General features: G+C 37.9%; 1 protein-coding gene across 1 annotated transcript in view; it reads right to left on the bottom strand.

The window, feature by feature from the left end:
* LOC139810795 (1-phosphatidylinositol 4,5-bisphosphate phosphodiesterase epsilon-1-like) overlaps positions 1-14725 on the bottom strand; it is a 117549-nt gene extending 102824 nt beyond the window's left edge. Inside the window, 1 exon segment of the mRNA XM_071774682.1 lies at positions 14183-14725. The gene's annotated coding sequence lies outside the window, so the exon portion shown is untranslated.
* Positions 14726-17753: the final 3028 nt, after the last annotated feature.

The raw sequence follows: 17753 nt of genomic DNA, 5'->3' as shown, positions 1-17753 counted from the left end.
CAGTGTCCCGGCATCCTGGCCGCATGCACACACGTTACGGAGCGCGGCCGCTCGTGGATATATCACGAAATTTGGGACACCGCTCAGGGTGGTCCCCCCCCCTTCTGGCTCCGGCATGTATAACCCGCGGGGCAGATTGCTTTTCGTCGAAACGAATCGATAGGGCCGAATGCTGGATGCGGCCGGCGAGGAATCGACCGTGGGGTATGTGTGTGCGTGTGTGTGTGTGTTGCCGAGAGAATTGGCGAATCGCGAAATCATTGATAATGGAGAAAGAAACAGATCGTACGTTCATACCTACGCGGGGAAACTGAAGACCTGAACTGACTCGGGTCAAGTACTCTATCGCTCTTTCGTATAAAGAGAACATCTGGATTGGAAAAGAAATGAAAGCTAATTTTGATCACGCGATGTTCCGGAAAGAAACTGAATTCACTTTTCAGTATATCAATATTATTTCTGATTTCTCAAATGTACATTATTGCAATTTGGAGAGTGAAATATGCCACACAAATGTCGAAAATGCAAAAGCTATTCTTGCGAAAGCTATTAATGTTTCTGCAGACCTGATCAATTTTTGCGGTCAAAACTGGAACTGACAAACTCCTCTTCGATTACATACGTATTTTATTCGAATCTTCCTTGCTTTTTTATATCAATCAATCGATCATCATTACTAAACGATCATCGAATGATTGCCAAATGATCGATCACAATTACCAAGAACTCGTAAATAATTCCTTCGATATAGAGAAAAAGACTTGCTTGATTTTTCGAATGCATTTTTATAGTCACCGGCGTTTGGCCAGGTCAACGTTTCTTTTAAAGTATTTAAGTTCCGCCGTCGCGGAAAGCTTCAATTTACATGGATAATGGTATAATTTAATATTTTGTTGCGTCTGACGTATATACATATATAGTGCGGTAGAGGCGGGCGGGTCTCACCTGAGATATCCCATATTCGTCTCTCGTTTGAAGTTGCGGCGAGATGCGAGATAGAATATTTATAATGCGTTGCTTCTCGCCGTGTGGTTTCGCCCGCCGGAGGCTCGTAGTGTACCATGAATATTTAGAAAATTAAATCGGCCAACTTCGCCCGTGTCGTGAGCTTTCGCGAGCGTGCTGGAGAGGCCTCGGGAAGCTCCTCTCGGTGGGATCTCGGGCGGCGCGGGCGCTGAAGAAGCCGAAGCTATCGATATTGTTGCCGCGCCGAGGATCGAACTCGCTCGCGGACGTACGTTGCATTCGTAATCGTATTCGGTAATCGCGACCTGGAACGTAATCGAAAAGGTATTTGCGAGAGACACGCCTTTTTGTACAAGTTTGCGATGCATCCCGAAATCTAAACTTTCGAGAATTGAACAGTTTGAGGATATATTGCGATCGCACATATGTCGAAATATTTTTCTTATCGTGCGTTCTAAATGGGCACGTGTGAAAACAGCGATTCTATATTCTGATAGAATATCACCGAAGAAATTAATTAAGAACAATTAGGTAAGTTTTTAACGTTCATACAGTATAAAGCATATTGCGTATTCGTAATCGCATTTGTTACTATTTAATTTATCCTTTGGGTGATATTCCCATTTTTGAAGTATGCTAAATAGAGTCATCCAAAAAGGTAATATAATTACAAGAACCACTCTGTCCAAGTAGTATAGGTACGAAAATATATTTTTGGATATAAAATACGGTCGAGAAGTAGCAATTTTTATGCTGCTGAATTTTAATCAAAAATAGTAATATATCGTATTAATCCGATTTGCTGTCTCGAATGAAATTTTTTTCACGGCGCAAAAATTTTCTCTATATAATCTTTTTATTAATGGTACATATAAAAGGTGAAAGGTTGTGCAAGAATACGTTATAGGGAGCATTAACGAGAAATTTTTAGTAGTTTTCAATGCTCAAGGGACAGGAATCATCCAGCGCTTCTACTAGTAAAATTTTATCGCGAAATTGGAGGCGGAAAATGTATCAATGACATTTATATACACACGACGTCGCTTCAAGATACAAACGTGGCCGGGAATTGTGTCCGTAACAATGGCGAAACTATATACAGATACGTCAGAAAAAAACAAAGGGGAATATATAGGGAAGAAAAGAGAGAAGAGAGAGAGAGAGAGAGAGAGAGAGGGGATACAAAAATATATCGAATTTGTTGTTTGAACACGTGTGTGTTCGTGCCATATAAAGCTACAACCTTTTGTTAGGTATTTTTTCTTTTTAGGATCAACGCGCTATTAGGATTAGCGTTGTTATCAAGCTCGCTACGAGACTCGAGGAATAAAATAATCGAGATCGCGCATGCTCCTAAAACGGAGCACTCTCAAAGCTGCCTGGTTGCGGACTTGTCTCTGGCGCTCGTAAACGTTAATTAAACCATTCATTAGTGATTTAATAATAAATTCGTTCTCGCGCTCGAGTATTCGTTGCCTCGGGGATAAGTACATACGTGGGATACAAGTGGCGGAAACCAAGCGCCATCGATGACGCCGAAACGACGCTATTAGGGAAACAATTTTGCCGTTATGGGATCAAAGCGCGTTGCTGCGTTGTACGCGCAAACTAATATTTTCCCCAAACAAAGCGTGCGCAAGTCGTATAAGTGTTTATTGTACCCGTCGCGCCATGGACGAAAATTTGCAACTACTTGTTGCACGGCAATGAAATCGCGACTATTGATCCGCCACTCTCCGACGGCCGGCACTCGCCGGTATGGCGAAACTCGCCGTCGGCTGCACCCAATGAATTGCGTTTTTCATCAATTATCGAGGATATCTTTTCCTTTTACGCGGCTAATAAAGCTTATCCGCCACGGCAGTTACGTGACAATTCCTTTTTACTTGAAACAATTTAACGTGTTTTCGATATTTAATAATAAAATCTGTACTTGAAAGAAATTTAAATTCCACACCCTTCCGTTATAACGGTTCTAGCGATCAATTAGTTCTTTTTATATGCAGTAATATCTACTGTGATATAGTTCTTTTAATTATATTTAATTATACATATTATTCTTATAAAATAAATTGTACGTAATATATACGTAATTTAATATCTATTTAAAATGATACTAATAACAATTTAGATGACAAGAGTTCTGGAATAAAATTTCTTTCGTGACATTTACGCATATTGTATCCGTTGTGTATCGCTAAAATCCATCAAAGACAACTGTTAATTGTTTCTAGCAATCTCGAAAACACACGCACATAAAGGGTGCGGGAAATAAACCAAGCTCTTCGTGCCTGCGAATTCTATGAGCGATAAAAATGGGATGTAGTTTTTGTTAAAAAGAGAGAGAAAGAAAGCAAGAAAATTTGTTTGCGTGCCGCACGGCAGCGAATTGCTTCGAAAGTTTTCCCGGGGCGATTTCGCGGGTCGATCGTCAGCCAACTTTCCTTAATTTTCCTCGAAAGTCCCGTCGACGCGACGTTACACGCTAGCTCGGTCGTAAATAAAATACGCTCGCATCCTAGAATCACGGACACTTAACAGGACACGACGCTGCCCTGAGATTCGTCAACGGCAAATAAAAAAACCCCCCGTGAAAACCCCCATGCAATACAACGGCGATGCAAGTCGAAAGTTTTCTGCACCTTCTGCACAATTTGGCGAGGAATTTGTCGTCGCGTCCCATATCAAACATTCGAGAAAGCTTTCGTTTGGAAAAGTGGAAAAATAATAGTCTTTGCTCGTATAAATTTGGGAGTAGACTAAAAAAAAAAGTATTTTTCATAGACAGAATAATCGACTTGAAATCTTCGCTCAATTCGGAATATACTTTTCTGTAATAAAGATTTAAGCAAAGATTATCTTCGTGTCTTGATGTACGATTATTATAAATATTTTAATTAAATTATTTTTTTATTTGAATTACTTTTATCTTGAAGATTGCCAATCTTTAATATTAAACATAATACTTGACAATGTAAAGTAATAATCTGGAAATTGCTGAAATTAAATAATTATTATTTAATAATTAATAGACGAGATTTTTATAGACAATATTTTATTAATAGACGAAAGAAAATTAATTGAATGTTAAATAAGTAAAGTCAAATTCAGCAGCTTTGCAATTGTTACTTTATAAGACTTGGAAAGGACATTATAGGATTTATTAGAAAACATGGGAAATTTGAAGCATCCTATATTCCAGCGCAAACTCTTCGCCCGGGACTTTCTTTTGGAATATTTAACGTTTACACGGAAATGAGATTTTCAGAGTAGGATTTACCAGAATTATCTTCCTGTGTTTATCCTCTCGCGATGTAATTTATTGCGCGCAGGAAGTTGCGCGAAAAGCGTGTACACATTTCGGGATCGGGGTGTCAAGGACGCGAGCGATCGTCGTCGTCATGATCGGTGTGTGTTCGCGCTGTGCGGCGAATGCGATTTCGCGGATCGCATATGTATGCGCAGAGTGCAAATCCGGATTTCGTGAATTGAGACATGACGCACGGCCGATCGATTGAAGCGAAGCGACTTTAGGGCAGGGGCAGATGAATTCTGACGTTTCGAGAAAATATGTTTCAGCGGAGGTTGCAGAGAGAAGAAAGAGAGGGCAAGGGGAGAAGGGTGAGAGTGATGAGGCGAGGGCGAGATAAAGGAAGGGAAAACACACCAGAGACGATACGACAGGAGAAGGTGAAACGAACCGTGCCGAGGAATGTGACGTTACCAGAAATAGAAGGAAAGGAGGAAAGCCGGCGCGGCTGAAGACCGGGTAGTGCGAGAACGCGCGAGGTAGAAATTCGCAAATCAAAAGTGGTAAATGACTACTATAAACAGACGGAGGAGAAAACGGAAAGGAAAAAAAAGAATGAGAGAGAGAGAGAGAAAAGAAAAGATAAAGTGGAAATGTTTCGTTCATGAGCGCAAGTTCGTAATTTCTCTTTCTTTCTTTTTCTGACACAAATGTGCGCATAGGATAATTCAGTACCCTCGTATTTATAGTCTAATTAAAACATTGATATATTAATCGAATATATTAAAATGCGAGGAAGACTTACGCTATTCTTAATGATTCTAAAAAGTTATATAGGTATACTTAATATACTCGTCATATTAAAATTAAAGATTGAAGAGAGTTTTGATATACATGGAAAATAAGTTATATATTTATCATGTAAGACGATGCGTCTATCTACCATGAGATGCGATCTTTAAATCGATTTTCGTAAAAATGGAACTACAAAGTATATTGCATTGAAAATATAGAAATGCGATTAAAAAGAAAATATATATATCGAAAAATATACATTTTAAAGCATGGAGATGGGAAGCAAAAGAAGCGAAAGAAGCGAACGCTGCGAGACCGATTCTTCACAGTTAGGACAAATGTTAGTAGACATCGATGGATCGATATTCCGGGATGAGATCCAAATAGAAGCGAAAATTGGAGCACGCCGGTGGAGGAGGATATACATAGGATGTAGAATGTACTGGAGTATACGTAGCCAACGCGCGCATATATATCGAGAGATCTCCGCTGTCCTGTCGGGTGTTCGAGATCTTTTTACCGTCGAATGACAGAGACCGCCGGCGGTCTTCCGTCGAATTGTATTAGCGGCGATAACTCGTTTTCGTTTCGAATTGAGTTAGTCCCGCATCAGACGCCCGTAGCTACTTCATAGCGAGAGAAAGAGGAGAGAGAGAGAGAGAGAGAGAGAGAGAGAAGCGAAGACGGGGAGAATGCGCGTCTCTCATCCTCTCTAGACGAAACCGGGATACAAGAAAATGCTTGTGTGCAAAAGTGTCAGTGACCTTAAATAGTCTTTCTTTTGGCTTCCGTTTCCCTTGACGTTTGACACGTCGTCGAATGGAATTCGTGAATACGCCGTCGATGGGGGTTCGTAACCGATCGGGTGACTCGTTAAAGTTCACCGATCGCGACATCTTGCCCGGAAACTTGTTCGGCGCGACATTTTTCTCTCGTATTGTCGAAGTGTCGGAATTGTCGGAAATACAAGAGACGAGTTTGCGCGACGCCCTTTCAGTGCCTTTAACCCTGAATTTTATTCAAGACGAACAGAAACGATCTTGTTACCAAATTGCCGTACATCAGAAATATTTCGTTTGTATTTACGCGAATTGTTCTGCTGGAAGACGTACTCTCTCTTGAAATTTTTCCTTTACGTCATTATAAATTCAGAGAACAGAAGGAATAACCTGTGTTTAAATAGTCAATAAAACCCAGAATTTAACGCAGCATGAAACTCAATATTTTAATCGATCTACAATTTGCGTCAGATTTCGGAATAGAATTCTACTTACAATTTTATGTGTCGTACATTTTGATATAAAAGTATGTATTTTAATTATATTCTCATTTTTCTTAATTATTTTTCGTATCATGTGACGTATAAGATTATAAATAGAATTCTATTATAATATATTCTATTTATATTCCATTATAATATATTTTAATTATATTCTATTTATATTCTATTATAAACAGAATCCTTGAATTCTGACACGAAATTTAAAAAAAGCGGTTCCGTTCTATTATTTTTAAACATCTTTTAATTAGATTAAAGAAACAGGAAACAGCTTCTAGTAAATACCTGCTCTCAAAATGAAAAAAATTGTTCTTTTTCAAAAAACGAATACAATTGTATTTTGTACGAGAAACGAATATGTACGGAGAATACATTTTAATATACGTCGTATGCAATGCGGTGCTTTCAAAAACAAGAATATCTGAGGCTAGCGCACACGGAGATATTAAAATGGTCCCGCTCTCAATCGTTATATCGATATCGGTATTGGTTTACAGTGCGCGGCCCACAATCGAGTAGTTTACGGACTAAGTAAGTTACATTCTCTCTTGGAAACGGCGTATCGAATTAAAAAAGAAATCTCCTTCCCGCGAGACACGCTACATCGAGAAAGGAAGCTCACAAAGCGAGAGAAATTCCATTAATCCATGTTTCAGACTCCCGCCACGATATTATGTTATATTCATTGAGATAAGTAAATTTACGTAATCGTTAAACTTTTCTTGTTTCGTAAAAGCGAAAGAGGAACATTCTCTCGTTTCGTCTACATCCTTCCAATCTTCCAATCTCTAAATTTTAGATAAGAGTAAGAATTATACTTTATATACGGAATAGAATAATAAGGTAGATTTAGTTACACGCTGCAGGAAACATAGAATAATTCTCTTTATACAAACGAATAAAATGCAAAGCAGCATGCAACGTTAGCTCTGAAACAAAGCAGAGAGTTGGAGATATTAAAGTACCGAAAAAATGCTTAACGCAACAGCGACGCGTTAATTATAATATTTCTCTTCCTAATAAAAGATCGTGCGCGAACAATATCGATATAGAAAGCGAATTACACTTTTATATCTTTAATTTTGCAATCCAATTAATTATTTCTTTGTTATCTGGCAGGGAATTAAAAGAACAGAATTTTGACATTTTTAATTTTCTACAAATTAATATAGAATATGCTAAGATAAATATACATAACAAAAATTATGTGTGTGTGTGTGTGTGTGTGTGTGTGTGTTTAAGATCAGATTTATATAAGATCATTATTGCTTGTCGCCAAAATCAAAGGAATTGATTTAACAATTTAAAAATTACGCCAATCGCGAAAGGTCGTTTAAATTTATGCTGCGTAAACTAAGTTGTGTCCACTTTATATTTCGCGTAGCAATTAGCAATTTAGCTTCTCCTGTTGCATAGCAATTATCAATTTACCTTCCCACGCTGCATAGTAATTACAACCGCGTTTCGCGTGGGTGTACCCGGCACCTTCGGATGTCTCTCGAACTTGTTTGCTTATGTTCGATATATCGTTCCTCTTTACGACATTCCCGCAGGAGCGTCCTGAAACGAGCAACGGTGCGCTCCGGGAAAATAAATTACGTTTTACTTGGATGCTCAAGCCAAACTGAAAACGGAGTTTTCCGCTGAATTGACTGATCGGATCGGTTAATCCGCGCATGTGAGATAGCGAATTCATTGAACTCTACATTGAGGTACATCTATTACGACACGCCGCCGCGCCGCATTACTAACGTAATTATTCAATTTCGTTCTATAAGCGGCTAAGATGTGAAAAACAATTGACTATTCACACTTTGAGTCATAAACCAATCTCTCGTTAAATTACCTTCACATATTGTTTGTATTCATAAGAAACACAAAACGATTATTATTTTAAGTTATTTAATAAAGTTTTTAAAATGCGAATTAATTGAAAATAATATTACATTTCTTTATAATCAATAGTATTTTTAAGTCTATTGTGTAAGAATTTTGTAAACATTTAATTTTATAAATTAATTATTTGATATATCGCACCCCTAGAAGAATACTATCACAACATTTTTATTTTGTGTTAAGTCCATAAAAAGTATGTCTAAAATGTTATCTATGTGCTATAATAGTGTCACAAGTTTATATGTGAAATCCGTAGCATGGGGCAAAAGTATCGTTATATATTCTTTTATGTTGCAGTTTCCCGGATGAATAGTGTCATAAATGAATTGACAAGTGAATCATCGTAGCAGACCTCTTCAAGAAATAGTATAAGTTTCATTGTAACAAAATATCGTAGTTGTAATTGTGTTAGTTATCTTACAACTCAAAAAAATAGAATTAAATTTGTTTTTCCTCTTTCCTAAATATTATGAATTTTTGAGTTGACAGTATTCTTCTAGGGTATTCTTCTAAGGTATTCTTCTGGGGGTACGATATGATATATTATGGTAATACATTTTATTAAGCAGAAAAAGGGGACATATAAATGTGAACTTTGAAAAATAATAATAAAATTCCTTTTATATCCTTTATATATTTCACAAATTACATCATATACATGCATACAATTTAAAAAAAATTATTTTCTCACATTCAGTCAGTAACGCTAAATAACGCATAAGTGGTTAATTGAATTTGCCGATGTACGAGTAAATTATAGGTGCTTGCTTGACGAGGGGAACAAAGACAAATAAATGGTCTCTCTGAATAGCACTTTAAGCGAAAGGGAATCTAATTCGAGTAACAGTTTAAGCTAATCGATGTAACCGATGAGCTATATCACAATCGACAATAATTCATAGTGAAAAATATGACGCGCAACGGCGTAGCCAAGATTGGAAGTTCGCAAGATTACGGTAGCCACCGAGTGAACGGGAAAAAAAACGAGAAACATTAAAATGCAAAACACGAAAACCCTATAGCTCTCCTATATTTTATTGTACACTCTATAAACTGTGCGTCGAGTTTCCCTAGGAATTTCAATAAAAACGGACGAGTTTAATTTCGACTGGGACCAATCCAATTACAACAACGAATTGAACGGATATCCCTTTTTTTTTATAAAATGCGCGACTCTTGCAAAACGCACCCAGAATTTTGACCTGGCGTAATGGGTACGCGGCAGCATTTTACTTTCGCGACAAATGGATAAACGCGATTCGGACTTAAATTTAAATTCACGCAGTCGATCGCGAAGTAAACTCCATCTCGCAAACGTTTCGACCTCGCAAAGTTCGCGATGAGTTCGTAAAGAATTTTAATAAAAAAATTATGCATACCGCGTAGTAACTTTGTCATCGTGATAGAAGCTTGTGAGTAAGCACATCCTCAAGTATATTTTCTCATGCAATACCAATTTTCATAAATACGTTAGAGCGCGACGCACAAAGAGGAGTTTTAATAAAAGATTGATCAATCTAATTTTGAATATACGTCGCTATTGTGACGTATTCGCGTGTCGACGCAAATATTTATCACCTTTTCGTAGATGCTCTCGGTTTATGATGAGAAATATGTATCTTCGAGACTGGTTCAATCGAACTGACGTCACAATGGATAAAATTAATATATTCGAAGCGCCGTTGAGTTGACAATTGAGTAAAAAGATTTTAAATGTGTTTCAATGACTTTTTCACTGCGATCTTAATCATGACATTAGCAGCATTTTAAAGTCGACTTTAAAGTTAAACTGACAATCGTGATATACCGTAAATAGACTTTCAACGTTATCTTGAAAAAAATACACTGCCGTACTATTCTTTACACAGAGAGATCGATTATCTCTTTTTTTACCTATCTCTCTTTTTCTTATTCAAGACGGATAACTTGTGTAGGTACGTAAATATGCTGTATGCTCTTTATCGAAGCATTATATGACCTAATTACGCATGTTTAAAAAAATAAACAAATTATTCCACATCTATCAAAAGAAAATTTTTAATTTTTTTTTAATAATATACATATTTGTAATATTAATATTTACTGACTAAAAATTTCAATAGAACTATAGTATACAGAAAATATTTTTCCCATTATATGTGTGTATGTAAATGTAAACTTTATATTATATTTTCTTTTACAAGTTACCGCGAAGTATCAATGATATAAATAAGGCCATGTATTTCCGAGTTTTGGATCAACTTTTTTAATAGAAATTTTATTACATATAATTTTATTCTTTAAGAAATATAATATTGGAAACAGGCATGACAAGTTCTCTATTCCAACTATTCAAATTTTATTCTGTAATATATATGTATTTGTGTATTTTACACATCGCTAATATGATAAAGAAGTTAAATCCATTTCCACAATATTACACATTTCTTGATATTTATTTATAGTAACTTATGTAATATAAAACATTTTTTTTTTTAATTCTCATTTAACTCACGTGAGAGAATTGCGTAAGTAAAAATTTTCAGAATTTAAAAAAATGTGCTTTTTCTCTGCGTGGAATTAAAAAAGCGCGGCGTTGTTTTCATCAGCGACATAAGTTGTAAAAGCAAGATTCCGCGTAATGTTGCTCCATAGTCCATATCTTTTTTCACGACGGATGTTATCAGAATTACTAACTAGATCGCATGCGTGTGCCGCGAGATAAACGCGATCGTGCGGTCGAAAGAAAGGCTTCATTTTTAATTAACTAAAATAGAAGTTCGCACAGTAACTCAGAGCTTTCATGTAATAATGACGTGCGGTAACGCTACAATTTGCTTGCCTGCACACGCGAAAGCACAACACGTTATTAATATTACTGACCGTTATTAGTCGGAAAGGTGGCATTAAGTTGACCTAAATAAGCATCGTCAAATTAGTGCTGGCATTCTTGTTTATGGAGTTACGCACCTTTAATGAAAATGAACTACAAGCTTTGATTTCTGTACCTTGGATTGCAATATGCAGAACATCCCTTTTATTATCCGAAATTTTCGCGCGAAATTTATTTTGCACATAGTATTCTTGTATAATTACTTTATGCAAATAATTAAATAATAGAGTAAGTATTTTATCAATCCGTATTTACATTAATTATAAATGTAATTTTTTTTAAACTGCATTTTGAAATGTAGAAAGATGTTATTACAGGAAACCTTGTCGTAAATCGTGACGTGTGTTAATGATGTCTATTGTGTCAATGACACAAAGTAATGAGCATAATTCTACTAGAATACAGAGACGCAGAGTCGGCAGTAAATTCTGTGATATTCTACGGGAATGTCATGAATATCCGTGCGCGCAAACATAAAAAAATACGAACTGAAATGAAGCAAATTCATTACAAAAATGCCTTATTAATTTTTTCATGATTTGTATGATTAAACCAAAACAAATCAGAGATGTTCGACGGAGCGAAAAGCGTGTGAAAGAACAAAAATTTATTCTGGTTAAGAAAGACTACTGATTTTTTTCATAAGAAAATATAATTGAAGAGAAAATATGTTTTGATAATACTTTTGTATCAACTAGTACTCTTTGAATAATGTTCCTCTATTTTTATCGTCGTTTCCATTTGTTTGTTTCATCTTCGTTACGAAATTAATTTATTATTGCGAGGAGATAAAATAATAAAAGATATTATTTATATTTTGATGCTTATAATTTCGAAAAAAATTGGTTAAGACCAAGACGGTGAATTATCTAAGAAAATATTTAATCGCATCTAAATAATTATTTAAATATAAATGAATCTAATTTTCTACATAATTGATAGTTCTTAACTATATATATATTATTATTACGTATACGTCTGTTTCATAGATATAGATAAGTCTAATCGTGAATGAAACGTAAAAATCAGAAAGATCGCACATAACACGGTCACCCGATAAAGTCCACAAGCGCTTAGTTATTTAAGCAGCATTGTAAGGATTACAAAGCTTTGCATAACATTTTAATTGTTAATACAAATTGCTCTACAAAATGGCACTACAAAATGGCTCTAAAAACACAAGAAATTTCTATTATTGTATCTATAAGACTAGGTATGCATCTACTCGAAATTTTCAAAAGAATTCTAACGACACATGCGTAACAGAATCTACTTTATATTTTATTAGCTTCAATAGGTCCAAGGTACTTAAAAATTCATTATACTGGACAAAGGTCTTTTGAATTCATGCCACGCTGGAAATGGAAATACATATTTGTTACCTACCTCACGTTACCCGTTTTCTCAAAAGAGCCATTGAAAATACTCTTTTCTAATTCAACAATTTTCACGCAACGTGAAAATGCTAACTCGAATTACAGTTACGCGCTGATAAAGATCTTAAATGCATCTTTGGCAAATTTTCTCCCGTCTTCAACATTCACCAGATGAACGTGAACTTCATTTTAATGCTTGAGAAATTTAAATTATTTCGACGATTTCATTTTACGAACGATTAGGACGAAAATTTCAGATTGTCGCAATGAACATAAAAACTGGAATATCTAGCAAATCGGTTTCTAATCGGATTAGAAATTATTTTAGACGGGCCATATTCTTGCTCCAGGTAGCAGAGTTACGTTCAAAGACGACAAAGTGATGTCTACTACTGATGTCTAATACGCGTCACTGTGTCGTCTTTTAACGTCACTCTGCTACTTGGACAGCGAGCACATTAAAGTCTATTCATATAAAGACATTCAATTATTGCTAAATGCAATAAGGAAGATATGGATCGATAACACTAAGGAATAATGAAGTAATGAATAACGTAGAAAATTACATAGAGAGAACTTCTTATAACATTTTTGGGTATGTATGGAAATTATCGATCGATTAAAAATTAGAAATGTCTATTCACCAGCCTATTTAATTTATAAAATAGAATTTTGTGATTTATCCAAAGATAATTTCAAGTTCGTAAGTCGTTAGCTTCAGTATATGGGGTGGACCATCATTCCAAATACGATAAATTCCTTGAGGGAACACGGAACTAATATTCCTCTGGCGAAAATTTGATGGGAGGCTTAATTACAGAGATGCTTAACGTCGTGAATTAAAGGACTTAGATAAATTAAGTTTCCAAAACGTAGGGTACATACAATTTCTCAGGTAATTTCACCCGCATTCTGCCCACAACTCGAGACGTGGAGCTTTAGTCACCCTCAGACATTGAGTCGGTAATTAAAAGGTTGCGACAAATTACGAATTCCTCCGAAATCCTCATTTAAGAACAGTGGAGAACAAATGGCGTAGTCGTGTAATCGAATGTGTTTCACCGATAATGCATGTAGAAAAATCAGTGAGTTTAAATCGAGGATTGATCTCAACGTAAAACGGGTTCGTGTGCGATTTCGGTTAGTTCTCAATTTTCAACTCAACTGAGAAACATACCGGTTTTTATGAACGTAATTATTTCTTCGTATCAATATTAAAACCCAAAATTTCGTCGCAAATTTATCGTTTTTCTTAACGCCACTTTTTATATAAATGACAGTCGTTTTTTGGCATCAAAACCTTAAGTTATTATAAATTCATCGATTTTTCTCTCACCCTCTCTCTCTCTTTCTCTGAATCCCTGCATTTAATTCTGACGAAGATTGCTGAGCGCGTTCTACATATATATGTCGCGTTTAAATCTCCGCCTCTGATATTGCCGAGTCTTTCGCGTGCCTTCACGCAGAAAAGAATGTGATTAATCGGAGCAATTCTCAAATTAATCGGAGCTTCTGCCCCCCGTCGACGAAACCGGGGGTGATAGGTATCGCGTTGCGTGAAAGTGAAAACACTCCAGAGCCCACGTATATAAAAAAATGGAACAAAGGGCCTAGGACCGTCCTTTCCGGAGCGCAAAAACGGACTCGAGGGTGGGAAAGGAACGAGAGGAGTTTTCGACTCCCTCCCGCCATGCTTCTCTCTCCTCCATTCTCCATCCACATTAAGCGCAGCCACTTTGTCTACTCACTTTTGTCGCAGCGCAACTCACTTTCCACTTGCGACCCTCGTGCGTAGACGGACTCTCGCGCTCTCCGTTGTTGTTTATACTGCGTGCGGGCGAGTAAAAGTTGCAACGACGCGCGACGATCGACGGAAGATGAGGAATGTGCGAAACGTGAGGAGATACGGATAGAGAGATGCGGTAAAAGGAAGGTAGAAAGACGGAGACGGCATACGGGGAACACAATGGGAGAGAGAGAGAGAGAGGACGAGGACGCGTCTCTCGCGTGGATCTCACCCTCTCGCCGGGACACCGGACGTGGACGTTCGGGGGGAGGGGGAGGTGGCGACGGCGACGGCGACGGCGGCGGTGGCGGTTTTACGCGCGTTTCACAAGTTCAGGCACAAACTTTACGACGTATGCACGCGACGGCGGTCGGGACGATACTGCGCCCTATTGGACGGCCCTGCGCAAATATAATGGCGCCCCTCTCCTGCGGTACGTCCACCCCAACCTCGACGTCGGCGTCGGTGCCACACCGCTAACCCCCCTTCGCGATCTACCGTATGCGTCCCACCCTCGTCGGGACTGGTCCGTCGGTCGCCTCTTCTTCCTATCCTTTTATCTTCCGCCCTCCATCGCCCTCGGCCATCCTTCGCGACGGCCACCCTTTAACTCCCCCGGCGCCCTTGCGGCAAACCTTTCTCATCCTTTCCTCATCCCCCTCCTTCCTCACGCCCGACCTGCTCTTCCCGCTCTTCCACATCCGCGTCCCCGTCTTTTTCTCTCGCCCGCTGGTCACCGCGCGACTCTCGCGGGGGCCCCCGCGAGGGTTCTCTTTTGCAACAACAACAACAACCACAACAACACACGGGCGCAACGGGTGAACTTCCGGTGCGCATCGATAACCACTTCCGTTCGTGCTCGAACGACTCGATGCGACGCGGAAAAAGCTCTCTCGCTCTTCTCGCTTGTCCACACAGAGAGTCGATCGACCTCCCCTTGCGCGTGCCCCGCGGGATAAACACCGGGGGTAATCGCGCGCGGTCAGAGTTACGCTCGCGAGCGCACGGAAACGATCGCTCGAGATACGTGCGCGCTCATTAACCCTTCTCAGCATTTTTGCCGGATGAACGGTTTTTAATTGCATGACTGGCTTATAGGAGCGCTCGGAATAGCCAACGTGAAGCCTTTGGCTTTGCGCGGTGGGTCCGAGCTGGGAACGACGTCCTGAAAATTGCCAGCGTGTATTTAAGGATACCTCGTTGGAGCGGCGAATAGTAGATATATTTCAAGGATTCTCTCACCGAGCGACAGGAGCATATTTTAAGGCGTCCTCAGCGAGCGACCGCGAGGGGGGTTTGCTCCACTCACGTCCCAGTTACAACTTTATTACGTACATACATATCCCCACGCCTTTACGCGCACTATTTGATTTGTTACCATTTAACCTCACAGATAGAGAGAGAGAGAGAGAGAGAGAGAGAGAGAGAGAGAGAGAGAGAGAGAGAGAGAGAGATTTACATCCACGAGTGAAAATGGCTTTTTAATGTCAAAATAAGTTCTGGTAATTTTGATAGAAGCTGCGCTTAACGTTAGGTACACTCGAAAACTCGCAGTTTATATTTATCGCGCCGATATAATAAAATACATACCCCGATGCACATGGGTAAATCAGTTTCTGCATAACTGTTACGGCAAAAATTAGAATCTACCTGGAAGAATTCTGTAGCCTTATTGTTTACCGTAAACGCGCGGATTAACGTGATAAAGGACTCGATTTTTCCGACATTTTTCATCGGTAAAATTGGTCTAAAGTTCATAAAAGCGTAAGATTTGTAGCCCCTTTAAAAGAGAGCTTGCCCTGCCCTCCCGAGTTTTCTTTCGCTCTGGCGTTAACGTTGTTCACTACATATCGCGCAAATAAAATGCAAAGAGTATGTAAAAAGATTAATAAAGAATGACGTACGTGAAATGTTACGCCGAGCATAATGTAATCAATACGTAATATTTAGCTCTTTTTAATTCCCGTTTGTTACCGGATAGCTAAAAAGTATAATATTTAATTTTAATATTTAATATAATGTAAATTTGGCTGCAATAAATCACTTTGCTTAATAATTATATAGAATTATATTATGTACAATCAAGCTTATTCCACTAAACATATGTGAGTCGAAAAGATAAAATTTTTACACGTACCTACCTGGTGCACGATTATTTTACCGTGGCAAACAATTTTAGATTTCTCTTTCTATAGAATCATGAGTACTGCAACGCTTTCAACGCAATGCACTTTGTACTAAATACTTAACAAATTCTTTTGTTTCTAAAAATATATCTTTGCTTTCGAGCTACAGTTGATGTACAATTCGCGTCAAATTTTAGAATAGAATATTATTTATGATTTCATATATCGTGTGTTTTGATATATATTTTATTGGTGTGTATTCTGAGTTGTAAAATTTTTTTTGTATAATACATTACTATAAAACTGTAAATAGGAATTCTATCTTGAATTCTGGCGCGATTTATAAATCGTCTAAAGCGAATTTAAGAACCACGTATCGTTTATAGCACTGTTTCGATACAATTCCCATGTCTAATGGTCCAATAGTGCAGCTGAAAACGATTTATTTTGGAAACATCTTGGGAATAACGCATGTTATTTTATTTCGAAATCCCTGGTAAAAACCAAATAAGCGCGTCGAATCTGCTTTATTACAATGCGTGGATTCACGTGATTTTTCGATAGGAGGACGCCTTTGATCGCACGGTCGAATCCCGGTGCAGGTCGACCGAGAAATATCGCGGAAGTAATCTGCTTTGAGCCACAGCAACGAAAATGTTTATCATACTCCGCCATTGATCTCGCTACGGCGCGCACAAATAATAAAGCTTATCGACTCGCCGGCATATCACGAATAAATCTTGGAACTCCATTTCCTCTTGAATGACAACATCGTACGAGTTATCGCGCGACGTTTTCATGCAGAGGAGAAAGAGGGAGAGAAAGAAGAAAGAAAGAGAGAACCAGCGTGAGCGATCTCTGGCATTTCCCATTTTCGCATGCTATATCGTCGCCGCGCCGCGCCGGTAGGTTGATAAAACCTACGACAGGTGATACGCCAGGTGGACGATTGTTTCGGAAAGAATCGACATTGCATGTCTAGAATAAGCGATACACAAGTAGTTTTCTTTTCGGAGGAAAAAGCAACCCATGCGATCTTCGCTCTTCGTAACATAGACAAATGGAAAATAAAAATACGAAGACAAAAAAGAGATATCTCGCGAGAATTTGTAAGTCGTTTTTAGTTTGTCTTTAGTTTTTGACAGAATTAGCAATTACTCTTTGCTTTAGCGTTGTGAAGTTTTTATCTAGCTCTAGATCTAAAGATTGTAAAAAATTTTTATGGGTTTTGAAAAATTAATATTTATATTTTCTTTATATGTTGCACGATAATATATTCATACATTTGTTGACATTAACAAATGTATTTTAATTATGAGTCACTTAATTGTGAGTTAAGTCTTCGGATCATAAACATTTTTTTACTACCGAAAAGATTTTCAAGTTATAAACAGAAGTTATATACAT

Source organism: Temnothorax longispinosus, chromosome 3 (genome assembly GCF_030848805.1).
Source record: "Temnothorax longispinosus isolate EJ_2023e chromosome 3, Tlon_JGU_v1, whole genome shotgun sequence".
NCBI lineage: Eukaryota > Metazoa > Arthropoda > Insecta > Hymenoptera > Formicidae > Temnothorax > Temnothorax longispinosus.
This window is presented reverse-complemented; position numbering and strand designations above follow the sequence as displayed.